This window comes from Ambystoma mexicanum, chromosome 5q (genome assembly GCF_040938575.1).
Source record: "Ambystoma mexicanum isolate Mex_15411 chromosome 5q, UKY_AmexF1_1, whole genome shotgun sequence".
Taxonomy (NCBI): domain Eukaryota; kingdom Metazoa; phylum Chordata; class Amphibia; order Caudata; family Ambystomatidae; genus Ambystoma; species Ambystoma mexicanum.
Window position 1 is genome coordinate 960,353,470 of NC_090933.1, and position 12,854 is coordinate 960,366,323.

The window sequence follows — 12,854 nt, forward strand, 5'->3', positions numbered from 1 at the left end:
TTTGAGGAACACTAAGGTACTGCACATTTTGGTGGTAACACCTTGCAACTTCTTCTATAACTAGATGTTTTAAATGCTTGCACTACCAAACCCAACGCTGTTCACACCATGATATCCTTGCACAACATTATAACTGCTGTCATTCATACTGACCTATGATGAGTGGCGGTAGAGCCACCAGGATACCTGAAAATGTTGTTACCGTTTGCAGCACTCTGTCCAGCGGCATTGCTGCCAGATTCTGAGTGCCGGAATGATGGTGTGACTCCCCATTCATGGAGTTCCATAGGATTCGCCATCATCACTGGCATTGGCAATGCCGGTGCCAGTAAGGAGGTGTTTATTTTGCCGGTAGGGTGCCTGGTTTACCGCCAGACTTTTGCAGTAAAGTAACCCAGTTGCCACACCAGCAAACCTGTAGTCAGCCGGTCGGGTAAAGTGCCAGCATTCTCAAACACTGACACTTTTTTACCGGAACTGCCGACTTGGAATAAGGCCCATTGTACTGTAGAAATTACCAATTGTTACCTCCCCAGGGTCACTTTGGGCTACTTCGCCCACTTCAATTTGGGAAAAGCATTCACATCATCCTTTGTTAGGTGGCCCTCCTACTTTTGCCTGTGGCCTCTTCTGTACCTCCCTTAAATTTGATTCCTGGAGATGCCACTGTGTTTTTTGTACTTTGTTTGCTGCATAACATGAACACAAATGTGCTTACTACATTTATTTCATGTTACAACTAGTAAAGAAAACAATCTGCTTACTTTATTTGCTCCATTCTGTATCATCTATGTAGCAAAGATGTTGCTAAATGAATGTGCTCTATATTTTTACACAATGGAAAAGTTTTGATAATCGTGTCCCAGGAAACAGTGCTTCGCCTGTATGAGATGGCATGTCTGAGGGTTTTCAGTCAACTAGCATTTTTATGAAAACTATTTCACCTAACAAAAACTCATGAATAATGTGAGAGTTCATGCAAAATAGGCCCATAGAGCATTGTTGAATTTGCATAATTACTATGAGAATCTCCATAACAGCATATACCCAAAGGGATATTGAAAACAAATAGTGGTGTAATCGCAGAACAAAATTGACTTTGCTTAAAACATATTATTGCTGTGTCTTAGTTGAGAGCTCAAAGTGATTTGTTTTTTCATGTTCCGTTCCTGTGTCCCAAGGGGTTTACTGTACAAGACTAAAACTTTCACCTAACCCACATCAGCCACCATTAAACTTCCATTTACTTACACTGAAGTCTCATGGGTTCATCGACTGTACACTGTCTCCAGAGCCATCTGATTGTCCAACAAAATGAGTGAATTGGTAATCCTGTATTGATTTTATTATTTGCATTCTTGTGTTTGCAGCTTTGCTTTTATCTTACTAATGCTTGGCAAAAACGCATATAAAGAATGCACAGGGCTGGAACATCTCTTCACACATAGCATGGGCCGACTTGATAATTAGTCGCTACTTTTACTTAGTGTCACCAGCAGAATTAATTTGGACGTTTGATCTATTATTGTGTGTCAAATTAAAACTTTTCACGCAATTCATTTTTCTAATATCATACAAATTATGATATTTTTGCCCTTTTGACCCGTGCTCATCGAACAGCATCTCCTTCTCATCTTCTTCCCTCTTCATTTATTCCACATGCATATACCCATCTTCTGCCTTTTCTTACTACACTCATTAATTCTTTAAGCATGCTCTTATTCTCCCGTTTCTAAACAAGGGGACTCTTGACCCTTCTGCTCCTGCTAATTTTCACTCAATGTCAATGCTTCCCTTTCTCTCTAAAATTCTTGATGGGGCTGCATAAACCCAGGTTCCTAGTTTCCTAAATCTTAATTCTCCTCTACCACCTCTCCAATCTTGATTCCGTCCTTCTCATTCTACTGAGACTGCTCTTTTGCATGTCTCTAACTCTCTTCCCTCTGTGTGTCATTCTAAGTTCTCCTCTATACGTATTCTTTTCGATCTAGCTGGGGCATTCAATATTGTTGATCAAACTCTTCTTATTTCCTCCCATTCTTCTGTCCTTTAATGGTTCTTCTCCTTCCTTTCTCAGCGGTCCTATTTTGTAACGTGGGCTGGACATACTTCTTCACTTCATCTTCTCTATGGTCTACCTCAAGTTTCTGTACTTGGCCCTATCCTTTTCTCTCTCTACACTGCCCCACTCTCTGCTTTTATTTCCTCATTTAATCTTTCCTTTCATCTGTATGCAGATGATACACAAATCTTTCACTCTTGTTCTTCCTTTCTCTCTATTCAGGAATCCACTGTATCAACTTGCCTTTCTGCTTCCTAAAACAGGATGTCTTCAAATTGTCTACACCTCAGTCATTATAAGACAGAGGTTCTGTTTTTCTGGCTTCATCTATTCTGTCTACTCTTCCTCTTCCATCTGTATTTTTTCCTCCTTCCTCTCCACCGTCTGCACACAATTTGGAGGTTATCTTTAATCCCTCGCTTTCTTTTAAACTGCTTATGACTTTTATTACTCGCTCGTGTCATTATGCCCTTTTTAACATCCATCGTGCTCTCCACTATCCCTTCCCTATAGCTACTAAACCTCTTCTGTTCTGCCTGGTCTTTTCTCATATTGACTACTGCTCTTTTCTTCTTCTTAACCTTCCAGCCTCACATCTTCTGCGTATTTGATCTGTTTACAATTCTTCAGTTTGTTTTCTCTTCTCTTTTCCTTTTTGATCCCATATCACATCATTTTTACTGTCTATTTCACTTCTTCCCTTTGAATCACGTCTTCTCTACCATTTTCTTTCTATTGTTTTCAAATGTAATCACAGATTGGCTCCTCCTTATCTTTCTTCGCTAGTCTCATTCTTTTCTCCCTCTCAGACTCTCTGATCACAGTATCTGCTTCTTCTTACAGTCCCCAAAACCTCTGTTCTTCGTCCCGTTTCTGTTCTTTTGCCCTCTTAGCCCCTAAACACTGGAATTTTCTACCTCTCCCTATCTACTCTTCTTCAGGTCTTTGTATGTTTCAATCTAACTTGAAAGCTCATCTTCTCTCCCTTCTTTCTACTTAGTAACTCTCTGTCTCTCTCTCCTCTCTTCTGTTTTTAGTTGGTTTTTGCATCATCATGTAAATTGTATTGTTTTATAATATTTTGTGATAGCGCTTTTGTCGAAAGGTGCTTTATAAATTCAGTAAATTAAGTGAAAAGAAAATTTTAAAAAAATATATCAGGATACTAAATAATCACTGGAACATGACAACATTGAATTAAGCTAGGAGGCAAACCTAAACATAACCTTCAGCATTAACCCTGTTCTTCAAACATGTGGTGTCCCTGGGGCGCATGCATTTCACAAACCCTGTTTAATGTCTATATTAGGCCCCTGCTCGACTTACTGGATGCCCTGGGTGTACACTATACGAATTATGCTGATGACACGCTGATCATCCTTGAGCTGAGTGGGAATTATGTACAGGACTCAACTGCCATAAATAAAATCTATGATGCAGTCCAGTCCTGGATGGCAAGCAGCTCCCTTTCCTTGAACTGCGACAAAACCAAACTCCTGATTGTAGCATCCCGTTCTCGTCTCAAAAAACTGAACTCGGCCTACAACAACTTTTGTATTGCCGGCAACATCATCAACGTGTCCAAAAGAGTTAAAATGCTAGGGGTTATTATTGATGCTGAACTGACCATGAGACCCCACGTCTCTTACATTGTATCTTTCTGTGGCCTCATCTCCAAGTTACTTAATTAAATTTGCCCATTTCTTTCATTCAAGAACTGTGCGCTGCTAGCTTCAGCATTAATTGATTCTAGACTCGACTACTGCAACAGCCTGCTGACTGGAACTGCACTCTCAAACACACAATTGTGGTATGTCCAAACGTGCCCATGTATCTGATGTGCAGAGGACATTACACTGGTTATCAGTAAAACATAGGATCACCCACAAGATTCTTATGCTGTCATTTAAATGCCAGTCCAGTGCCAACCCAACATATTCAAAGGACCGTTTGAAGGCTCACACATTAGGGAGACAACTTTGGTAATAAGTCTACCCCTCCCTCGTGCAGCCCAGATACAATCTAGCGCATTCCGGGGAGACATCTTTTGACACCCAGGCACCCTTACATTGGAACACGCTTCCTGGGTCCATATGCTTGGCTACCAAATTGCACTGTTGAAGAAACAAGTCAAAACTCACTTGTTCAATCTTAACCTAGACTAAGGGCCTCATCTCGAGTTGGGCGGTAACGCTGGTGGTATTAGCGCCGGCATTAATAGCCCTACTGCCAAACCCCCGGCGCTACTAGCGCCGGATCACGGGTTTGGTGGAACGGGCATTGCCCATTCCCACCTGAGCCCATTCAGGAATTCCTCATTCTCCATTGGGCTCAATGGGGAATTTTCGCACTTTTACCGCCAGCGGATTTCCCGCCGGTGGTATGAGCACGACATTTTGGCAGATTTCCCCCCAGCTCAGAGCTGGGGGAAAATCTGCCAAACCCGTGATTTGGCGGACCCTTAAATGCGGTGGTAATATCGCTACTGTCGCATTTAAGGTTTACCGCCAAACTCGTGATGGGGCTCTAAGTACGGTGCTGCCCGTATTACATCTCCTGGCTACTGACTCTTCTCTGTCCTTGTCTTGTCATCTTCATGTGTGCTCTGAGGCCCATGTGCATGTGGCGCATTATAAACATTAAAATAAATAAATAAAACATTTGTGATAAAATTGGTTGTCGCAATAACCAAGGATATCTGTTGACAATTTAAAATTCGATAACAGAAGTTTTTAGAATATATGGATGAAAAGTCAGCTACAAAGTGCTTAAATCTTATGACTCTTAAATCATCCAACTTTACATATTCAAACAAACAGTGTTCCACTGTTTCCATTACATCCAGACATTGACTGAGCTTACACATGCGCAATTCATAACTTAATTTGGTTCTTGACCTGATAATTTCATATGTTGTGTTCAAATTCAATCTTAGTCTCATGAACTTTTCACAAACAAGTCGAGACAGGCACTTCTTTAGATTTGGCAGGATGGAATTCCTCTGGAATTGCTTCTCTGGTAGGGCCAGATCAGAAAATAACCTAAATGTAGACAAGGGGCCTGATTCACAGAGCGTTTCCCAAATGGATGGCACGATTATAAAACGCTTCTTTGAATCAGGCCCTAGGTCAGCTGTCCGGCACCAATCAGCATCCCAAAGAAGCCTCTTTATAATCATAGAGTTTTCGATTAAAACAACCCTAGTCACGCCCAGAACTGATAGGATTCGATCGCAAGTATTGGCACATGCTAAAACGACCTCTGAGTTGGTATTAAGAATCAAGATTTTCAATTACAAAAATAGGGAAACCACAGAAGGAACAAATATTTTGCAAAATAGAATGATTTTTTGCCACTTGATTCTGGCTACTTGGGAGGTTAATCCCAACTCGAATCTATTTCCAATGCATTGAGTAGAGCCCGGTAGAGATAGGACTCGACTCGAGAGAGACCTTCCCACCGGTTCCAGTGAAGGTCTTTCAAGTTTAAATATTCATCACGATAAAGAGAGGAAGGCACTACCTTGTTTTTATCGTAGTATATCATCTGCAATGTAGAAATGTGGACATACTTACAGTCGAGCCTGATCAGCTCTGTCACAAAAGTCTGAGTTTTTTATATGTATTTTCCAAAGTTTGCCTGGATGAGATCTGAAAATCCAAATATGTGAATTGCTTCACAAGAAATAGCCTAGTTTCTTTGTTTGTTTGTTTTTATTATTTGTAATGCGCACATAACCCAAGGAGTAGCAAGAGGATTGTCTAGCTTAGGTTACATAGAACATATTTGAAAGTGTCCCAAAGGATTACAATAGCGGACACAAAGAAACATGCGGAGCAGGTATCACAGTGGGCATATAGAGATAATAGTTACAATAGAACAAGTAGAGACATACATAATTTACAATTTACAATTTACAAGTTTAAGTTGTAGCGAGTTCGCAGGGTCGAAGGAGTGAGTGCCAGTGTATTACTTATCGTGATCCTTAATCCATTGAATAAGACTCATCCTGAATTGTAGATAAGGAAGGTCTTCTCTTAGGTAAGGCGGTAGTGAGTTCCAATGTAGAGCTATTTTGACAGGGAAGCTGTTCCCTCCGGTCAGAGTGCGTTTGAATCTAGGTACTAATAGTAGGTTGGCATTGGCCTTTCTGGAGGGGAGGTAGGATGACTGTCTAGTAAATCTCGTTATGAGATATTGAGGGGCCGAGTCATGAAGGCATTTATGAATCAAAGAGACAGATTTAAGGAAGATCTTATCTTTCGTGGAGAGCCAGTTGACAGATCTTCTAATGTTTGAATTTTGGGCTATCTTCGGGAGACTTAGGGCTGCTCTTAGAGCGTTATTTTGCAGGATTTTAATCTTATTTGTGATATATATGTTTAAACCTACATTTAGGGCTTTGCAGTAGTCTAATTTGAATAGGATCAGAGCTCTAGCCAGAGTGATACAATTGACGGAAGATAGGAATGGTTTGGCTGCTCTGATAAGTTTGCAGGCATAGGAGGTGGCGGAGGCCATTGCATTTACCTGTTTTTTGAACGATAATGTGGAATCTAGGTAGAAACCTAAAGTTTTGACCTCCTTGGCCGCATTGATAATGTTGTTGTCAATTTCAAATGATGAGTAGTTTCGGTCAAGTTTGTTGATATTAGTTGTAGTGCCGAGAATGAGGAGTTCTGTTTTGTCATCATTCAGGCATAGTCCATGTGAGGCCATCCATGCCTGGATGATGAGGTACACTCTATTTACAAAGGCCAAATCCTTGTCATAATCCACCGTCAACGGGATGAGGATCTGGGTATCATCGGCGTAATTCATATAGGTGATACCCAGACCGTCGAGATCATCGAAAAAGGGGCTTTGTGAAAATGTTGTACAAGGTTGGAGAGACGCATGAGCCCTGTGGCACGCCGCAGGTGATGGGCGTAGGGTCAGTGGCTGCAAGAGGAGAGAAGACTCGCATAGTTCTATTACTGAGGAAGGACTGAATCCAGTCGATTGCCTCCTGGGAGAAGTGCGCGGCTGATTCAAGGTGATTGCACAGGATCTCATGGTCAACTAAGTCAAATGCTGCTGAGAGATCAAGGATGAACAGAAGTGCTGTCTTGCCTTTGTCTCTCAACTCATCTATCTGTGTCTTGAGGTCGACCAGACCGGTTTCGGTACAGTGTTGAGGTCTGAAACCTGACTATCGGATTCCTAGGAGGTGATTATGTTCTAAATAATGTTGAATTTGTAGGTATGCCATTTTGTCAAGGATTTTAAGCAGGAATGGCACCGTGGTAATAGGACGGTAGTTTGTGGGAATGGATGGGTCTAAGTTTTGTTTTTTAAGGAGTGGGAGGACCCAAGACTGTTTCAGATTGCTGGGTATCATGTCTGAGGTGAAGGATGCATTTATTAGTTCCGTGATAAAAGGTGAGAGTTCGCGAGCTGCATCTTTTATTAGTTGTGCTGGGCATAGGTCACCATGGCAGTTCGAAGGTTTGAGGGTGACGATAACTTTCTCAACCTCTTTGATAGAAACTTTACGGAAGTTGAAGTGTAGGGTGGATTCATGTGGGAGGGTCGCGGTGGAATGCATCGCTGTCGCATTACTGTTGCTTAGTTTAGTCTTTTTGTGGTTAATCTTTGTTTGTAAAGTAGTGATTTTGGTAGCCAAGGAATTTTGGATGCTTGTGCACCAATTTTTGTCCTTAAGGCAGGAGTCTGGAGTTTGGATGGGAGATTCTACCTCTTTCAGAATTGCGAAAAGCTCTTTAGTATTCGACTTAGCTTGCATAATTCGAAGGTTGTATGAGGTTTGTTTGGCAGAGATAATTTCTTTTTTGTAGAGGGACGATTGCTTGCTTAGGTTATTCTTATTAGTCTCTGAAGGATTAAGTCTCCATATTTTCTCACACAACGTTTCTCAAATCTAATTGCTTTTAGTTGTGGAGAGAACCAAGTATTCACATGTTTGCGGGGTTTGCTCTTTCTCATCTTTAAAGGTGTTATGGCATCTAGGGATGGTAACATCAGTTTGTTGTATGACTCAACCATAGTGAAAGGGTCTGTGTCATCTGGAATAGAGTTAAGAGTAGGTAAGATCGGGGGGATGAGGTTTTCAGAGTTAATGTTTCTTTTATTTCTGGTGGGGACTGCTGGGGCTACACTGTCAGTCTGCAGAGGATGTGAGGTCTCTAGTGAGAACATGATCAGATTATGGTCGGACCAAGGCTGGGGTGTTATGGATAGGACTGTGATTGGGCAATTATGCTCGGCAATCTAGTCAAGAGTTCTACCTTTCGTGTGGTTGGGACATGTAATCTTTTGAGTAAATCCTAATTCCTCTAATGAATTATTGATTTGAGTAGCATTAAGGTCTAGGGGGTCATTAAGTCCCAATTTAAAATCTCCTAGTACAAGTCGCTGGGACAAACCTTTCAGGTTATTGGATAAAATGTTTGTAAATTCCTCTTCAAAAAGTCCGAGGGGGCCTGGAGGTCGGTAAATAAGGTGGATAGTTACAGACTGTGTGTTGGTTATAGTTAGTGTGGCGGTAAGGGCTTCGCAGGCATCTGTGCTATGAGGTAGAGCAAGTTTCAATGTGAGGTTAGTTTTATATATTATGGCAAGACCTCTGCCTTGAGAGGTGGTACGATCTAGTCTTAGGAGGGTATAGTCTCTGGGATGGCTAACATAATAGTTGGACCAGCTGCAGGATGGAGCCAAGATTCTGTGATGGCTAAGAAGTCTATATTTTCATTTTGTAGTAGGTCTGCAATCTCTGTTGCATGGGCGACCATAGAGCATGCATTTATTAGTGAGTCTTTTATCATCGACTGAACTGATTGGGGCAGTTCCTTATGAGTGCGTTTCGGGGCTATCTAGTAGTTTCTCTGAAGAGTCTGCTATTGAGTTGAAAGTGGTGTCGACTAGTTTTGCAAGGATCAGTGTTAGCATTGCTAGGTGTTTTTTTGTGTAAGGGGTCATGCAATCTAGAGAGTCTTGCGCGTAGTTTAAGGTTCCTCTGAGTTAAAGTGCAAGGTTTAGTAATCATGTTAGACTGCTTGGAGGGGTTGTGTGCAGGTGATGGTGGTGGGGGGAATTGTGTCATTTTGAGATCTTGTAGGGTAATTATGTAAAGGAGAGCCCTTAGTAGAATTGTTAAGAACGGTGGTAAGTACATGGCTATGTGTGTTGGGTAGATAGTGAGGTCTGTGTGCTGGTAGGCTAAAATCCAAGGTGAGGCCTTGAGTTCGGATCATACATATATAACTGTGGGTGTGCGAATCTGCAATTCCGGGATTTAAGTAAGGGTACACCGGATAAAGTGATGCCCAATAAGGAGGACCGTAGGCTGGCAGGTCGGAAGCTACGAAAAGCTAATGGCTCAAGTTTGCATAGGATAGACTAATAGCAAGATAAACAGCCATCTAAACTGATAACTCGCAAATCACAAATATGGCATGTACAGTGCAGCGAAAGGCTAATGACTCAAGTTTGCATATGCTAGAATAGTAGCAAAATAGAGTGCCGTCTGTACTGATAACTGGCAAATCACAAGTATGGCATGTACAGTGCAGCGCAAAGCTGATGACTAATAATCACACAGGCTAAGATAATATCAAGTAGCATACAACATAGGGCTGCTGTCTAGTAGATCACTCTGAATACATAGTGATGAAGTACAATGCAGCAGTAACAACTGGCTTGTGATTCGCACAAGCTGTGATGGAGGCGCTCGGTAATTGTAATGCCAAGTAGAGTAAGGGGACTAATGACTATTTGTCGGTGCACCTTATATTAGATTACCCCCGATAGAGTAGACGAGAGTACTGGTGGCTAACTGCAGGCAGGGCTAAGTGGGATTATGCAGATCTGCCATGTGTTGCGTACAAATGCCTAGGAGTTATCGAGGTGCGCAGTGCACAGGTACAACTGTGGGGAGAGTAGGCAGGCAGGAGTACTAGTGATGTAAACATCAGCAGGCATTCACAATAAGGAGTGAATAGTAGGTCTAGATTAAATACAGTACGGCTGAGCAGTTGCAGTTAATAATTCACTGGTCGCGACGGCAGTGGATTCGGCAGGAGTCGCTGTCATGTGGCGCATATGATCTGCATGCAGCAGATCATAGGATACATATATGAAGGCGATGGGAGCTAGCAATGCAAGTATAGGGCGAGTCAATGCAGGTATTACAATGAAGTTGTATGCATAGTTCGGGGAGCTGTACAAGTAAAGTAGTACCTTGAGTCAGTTAGATGATTCACATCTCAGGGAGGATTCTCCAGTTCCAGCGTGGCACGGCGACACGCCAGTGACGCTCGGTCAGCTCAGTCAGGGGATGGCCTTCTCTCTGGCCTTACCTCGCATTTGCCGGCTCTCGCCTATCGGTGATAGGTGGCAGGCTAAGTGGCTAATTGTAACCAATCCGAGGGCAGCAGTAGCTCGTATGCAATCAGGCATACACACAGGACATAGTCAGGCACGGCCAGCACAAAGCAAAGCGGCCATCTTGGAATACTCAAACAGACGAAATTCGGTTATTATGAGCTGCACACGGGCAAAGTGCACGTGGAATCAACAGGTAGATGAGAAAGGTACCTTACCAGATTGTTACTGGCAACAAGCTTCAAGATAATTTCAAATTTAGAAGGAGCTACGTCGATGACGATCCGTGATGTTGAGAGGGGCTCTCAGGCAGCTGGTAATATGCCTGGAGCTTAGTGTTACCAAGATGCCAAGATGTCAAGAAAAGGACAAGGACTTTTGTGTAGTTGAAACCAGAAACGTCGTTTTGGCTTTGTTGATTTGCAAATCATTGTTCTTACAGAAGTCCTCTAGTGCATCAATTTATCTTTGTAGTCCAGTCAGTGTTCTATGGAACAAGACTATATCATCGGCATAGGCTAGAAATATTAAAGGAATTGCTCCTACTTTAGGTGAAAAGGAATTTAATTTCTGGATGTGAGGATATATATCTTAGATGTAAAAATTAAACAGTGCTGGTAATAAAACACACCCTTGTCGAAGGGCATCAAAGGTAGGAATTGTGCCAGACATAGGGCCTCATTACGAGTAGGGTGGTAAGGGATACCGGGCACCGGTAAGGAGACCGGTGCCGGTAATTATATGATATGATTGTTTATTTATATAGCGCCTATACACAATGTGTTTCAATCCCCTACCGCCCTATTCCGAGGTCCCTTGGCGGGGACCGTAAGGAACGTGCAGTCAGACCACACGTTCCTTACGGGTTCCGCTAAGGGACCAGGGCGCTAATAACAGGCTTGCACGTCGCAAGCCCGTTATTAGCGCCCTCCCCATTCCCATTAAGCCCTATGGGGGCTCAAATGGGAATGGGGAATGGCATGTTCAATGGGGATTTACCGGTCCCGCCAGGGTCAGACTAGACCGGTAAGTCCCCATTGAACTACACTGGTGCCGGACCCGTTATTGGTGGCAGTCATGGCGCAAATAGCGCCATGACTACCACCGATCTCGTAATGAGGCCCATAGACACCAACAATCCAGCTTTATTTTTAGGTTAGATTTCTCATGTTCACTAACCACCACATCTAAAACCGATGCAGGCATGGCCCAGATGGCCAGTTTATTCCATAGTTTAAATCTGTTGACATTGTCGAAAGCATTTCATAAATTGACAAATGCCATATGAAGCGGCTGTCACTTTTTATAATGGATTGCTGAATTAGGATGGAAATTAAAAGACCATCAAATCCAGTGCCCACCCATTTGTAAAAGCCAGATTGATAAATATCAAATCTTCCTAGACCAGATGCCCAGGCATCCAATTACCTCAGAACCAAAGAGGAGAGCATGTTGGCACTGGTGTCCAAGAAAGTTATGGGACAATAATTCCTAGGGTTGATATGCTCCCCCTTTTTATAGATTGGAACATGTCCCATTCGCCAAGATCTAGGTATGACCTTATTTGTTAACACAGTGAAAAGATAGATCATACAAAATGGAGGCCCACCTGGTCGGGTTTTCCTTCAAAACCACATTTGGCAGCCCATCCGGACGCGCTGCTCGCACATTTTTTAGCTTCTGGATCAATGTGGCAATGTCCTCCAATGTGAAAGGTGTGCCCCATATTCAGCTGTTCCCTTCACCGAAGTACCCGTCTTGTTTTTACTGGCATACAATTTGCCATAATAGGCACTACATAGTGATTCTTGGGTGGGATTAAGTTGAAAGGAATGTTGGCAAATTGTATGTCTATTCACCAAATTTCAAAATAAATGGTCTGTTGCTTAATCAGGATGTTACGCATATGCTCTTTCCCTTTTGTAGCATCCGAGCTCTATGTACCTGAATCCAATTTCTGCAGTTCTGTCATTATTTCTTTTTGTACATTAGAAGCCTGTGCTGATTAGATTTTAGAGCTCACAGATGTCTGCTTAGCTTTGTATTCTTTAAAACAATCACTAGATAAAAAGTGTGCTTGTACATGGTATTCGTGCTTGAACCTTGTCACAAAATGCATTCTAAAAATGTTCGCCGTTCAAGAAACACAGAGATTATTGAGCCCGAGGGAGAGTTTACATTGATTTAGACATAATTTTAGACATAATCTCATTAAAAGTATGAATGTCCTTCACCGTGCAAGACAGACGATTTCTAGCCTGGTTAATCATAACGCCAGACAGGCCCCTTTTTTTTGCTTAATCCCAGAGCTCTCAATTTCCTCTCTGCCATGTGTGCAAATGCCATCCAATCGTGTTTTTAAAAAAAAATGTTATTCTGGGACTTGTAGTTTTTCTAAATTTAAAATAAT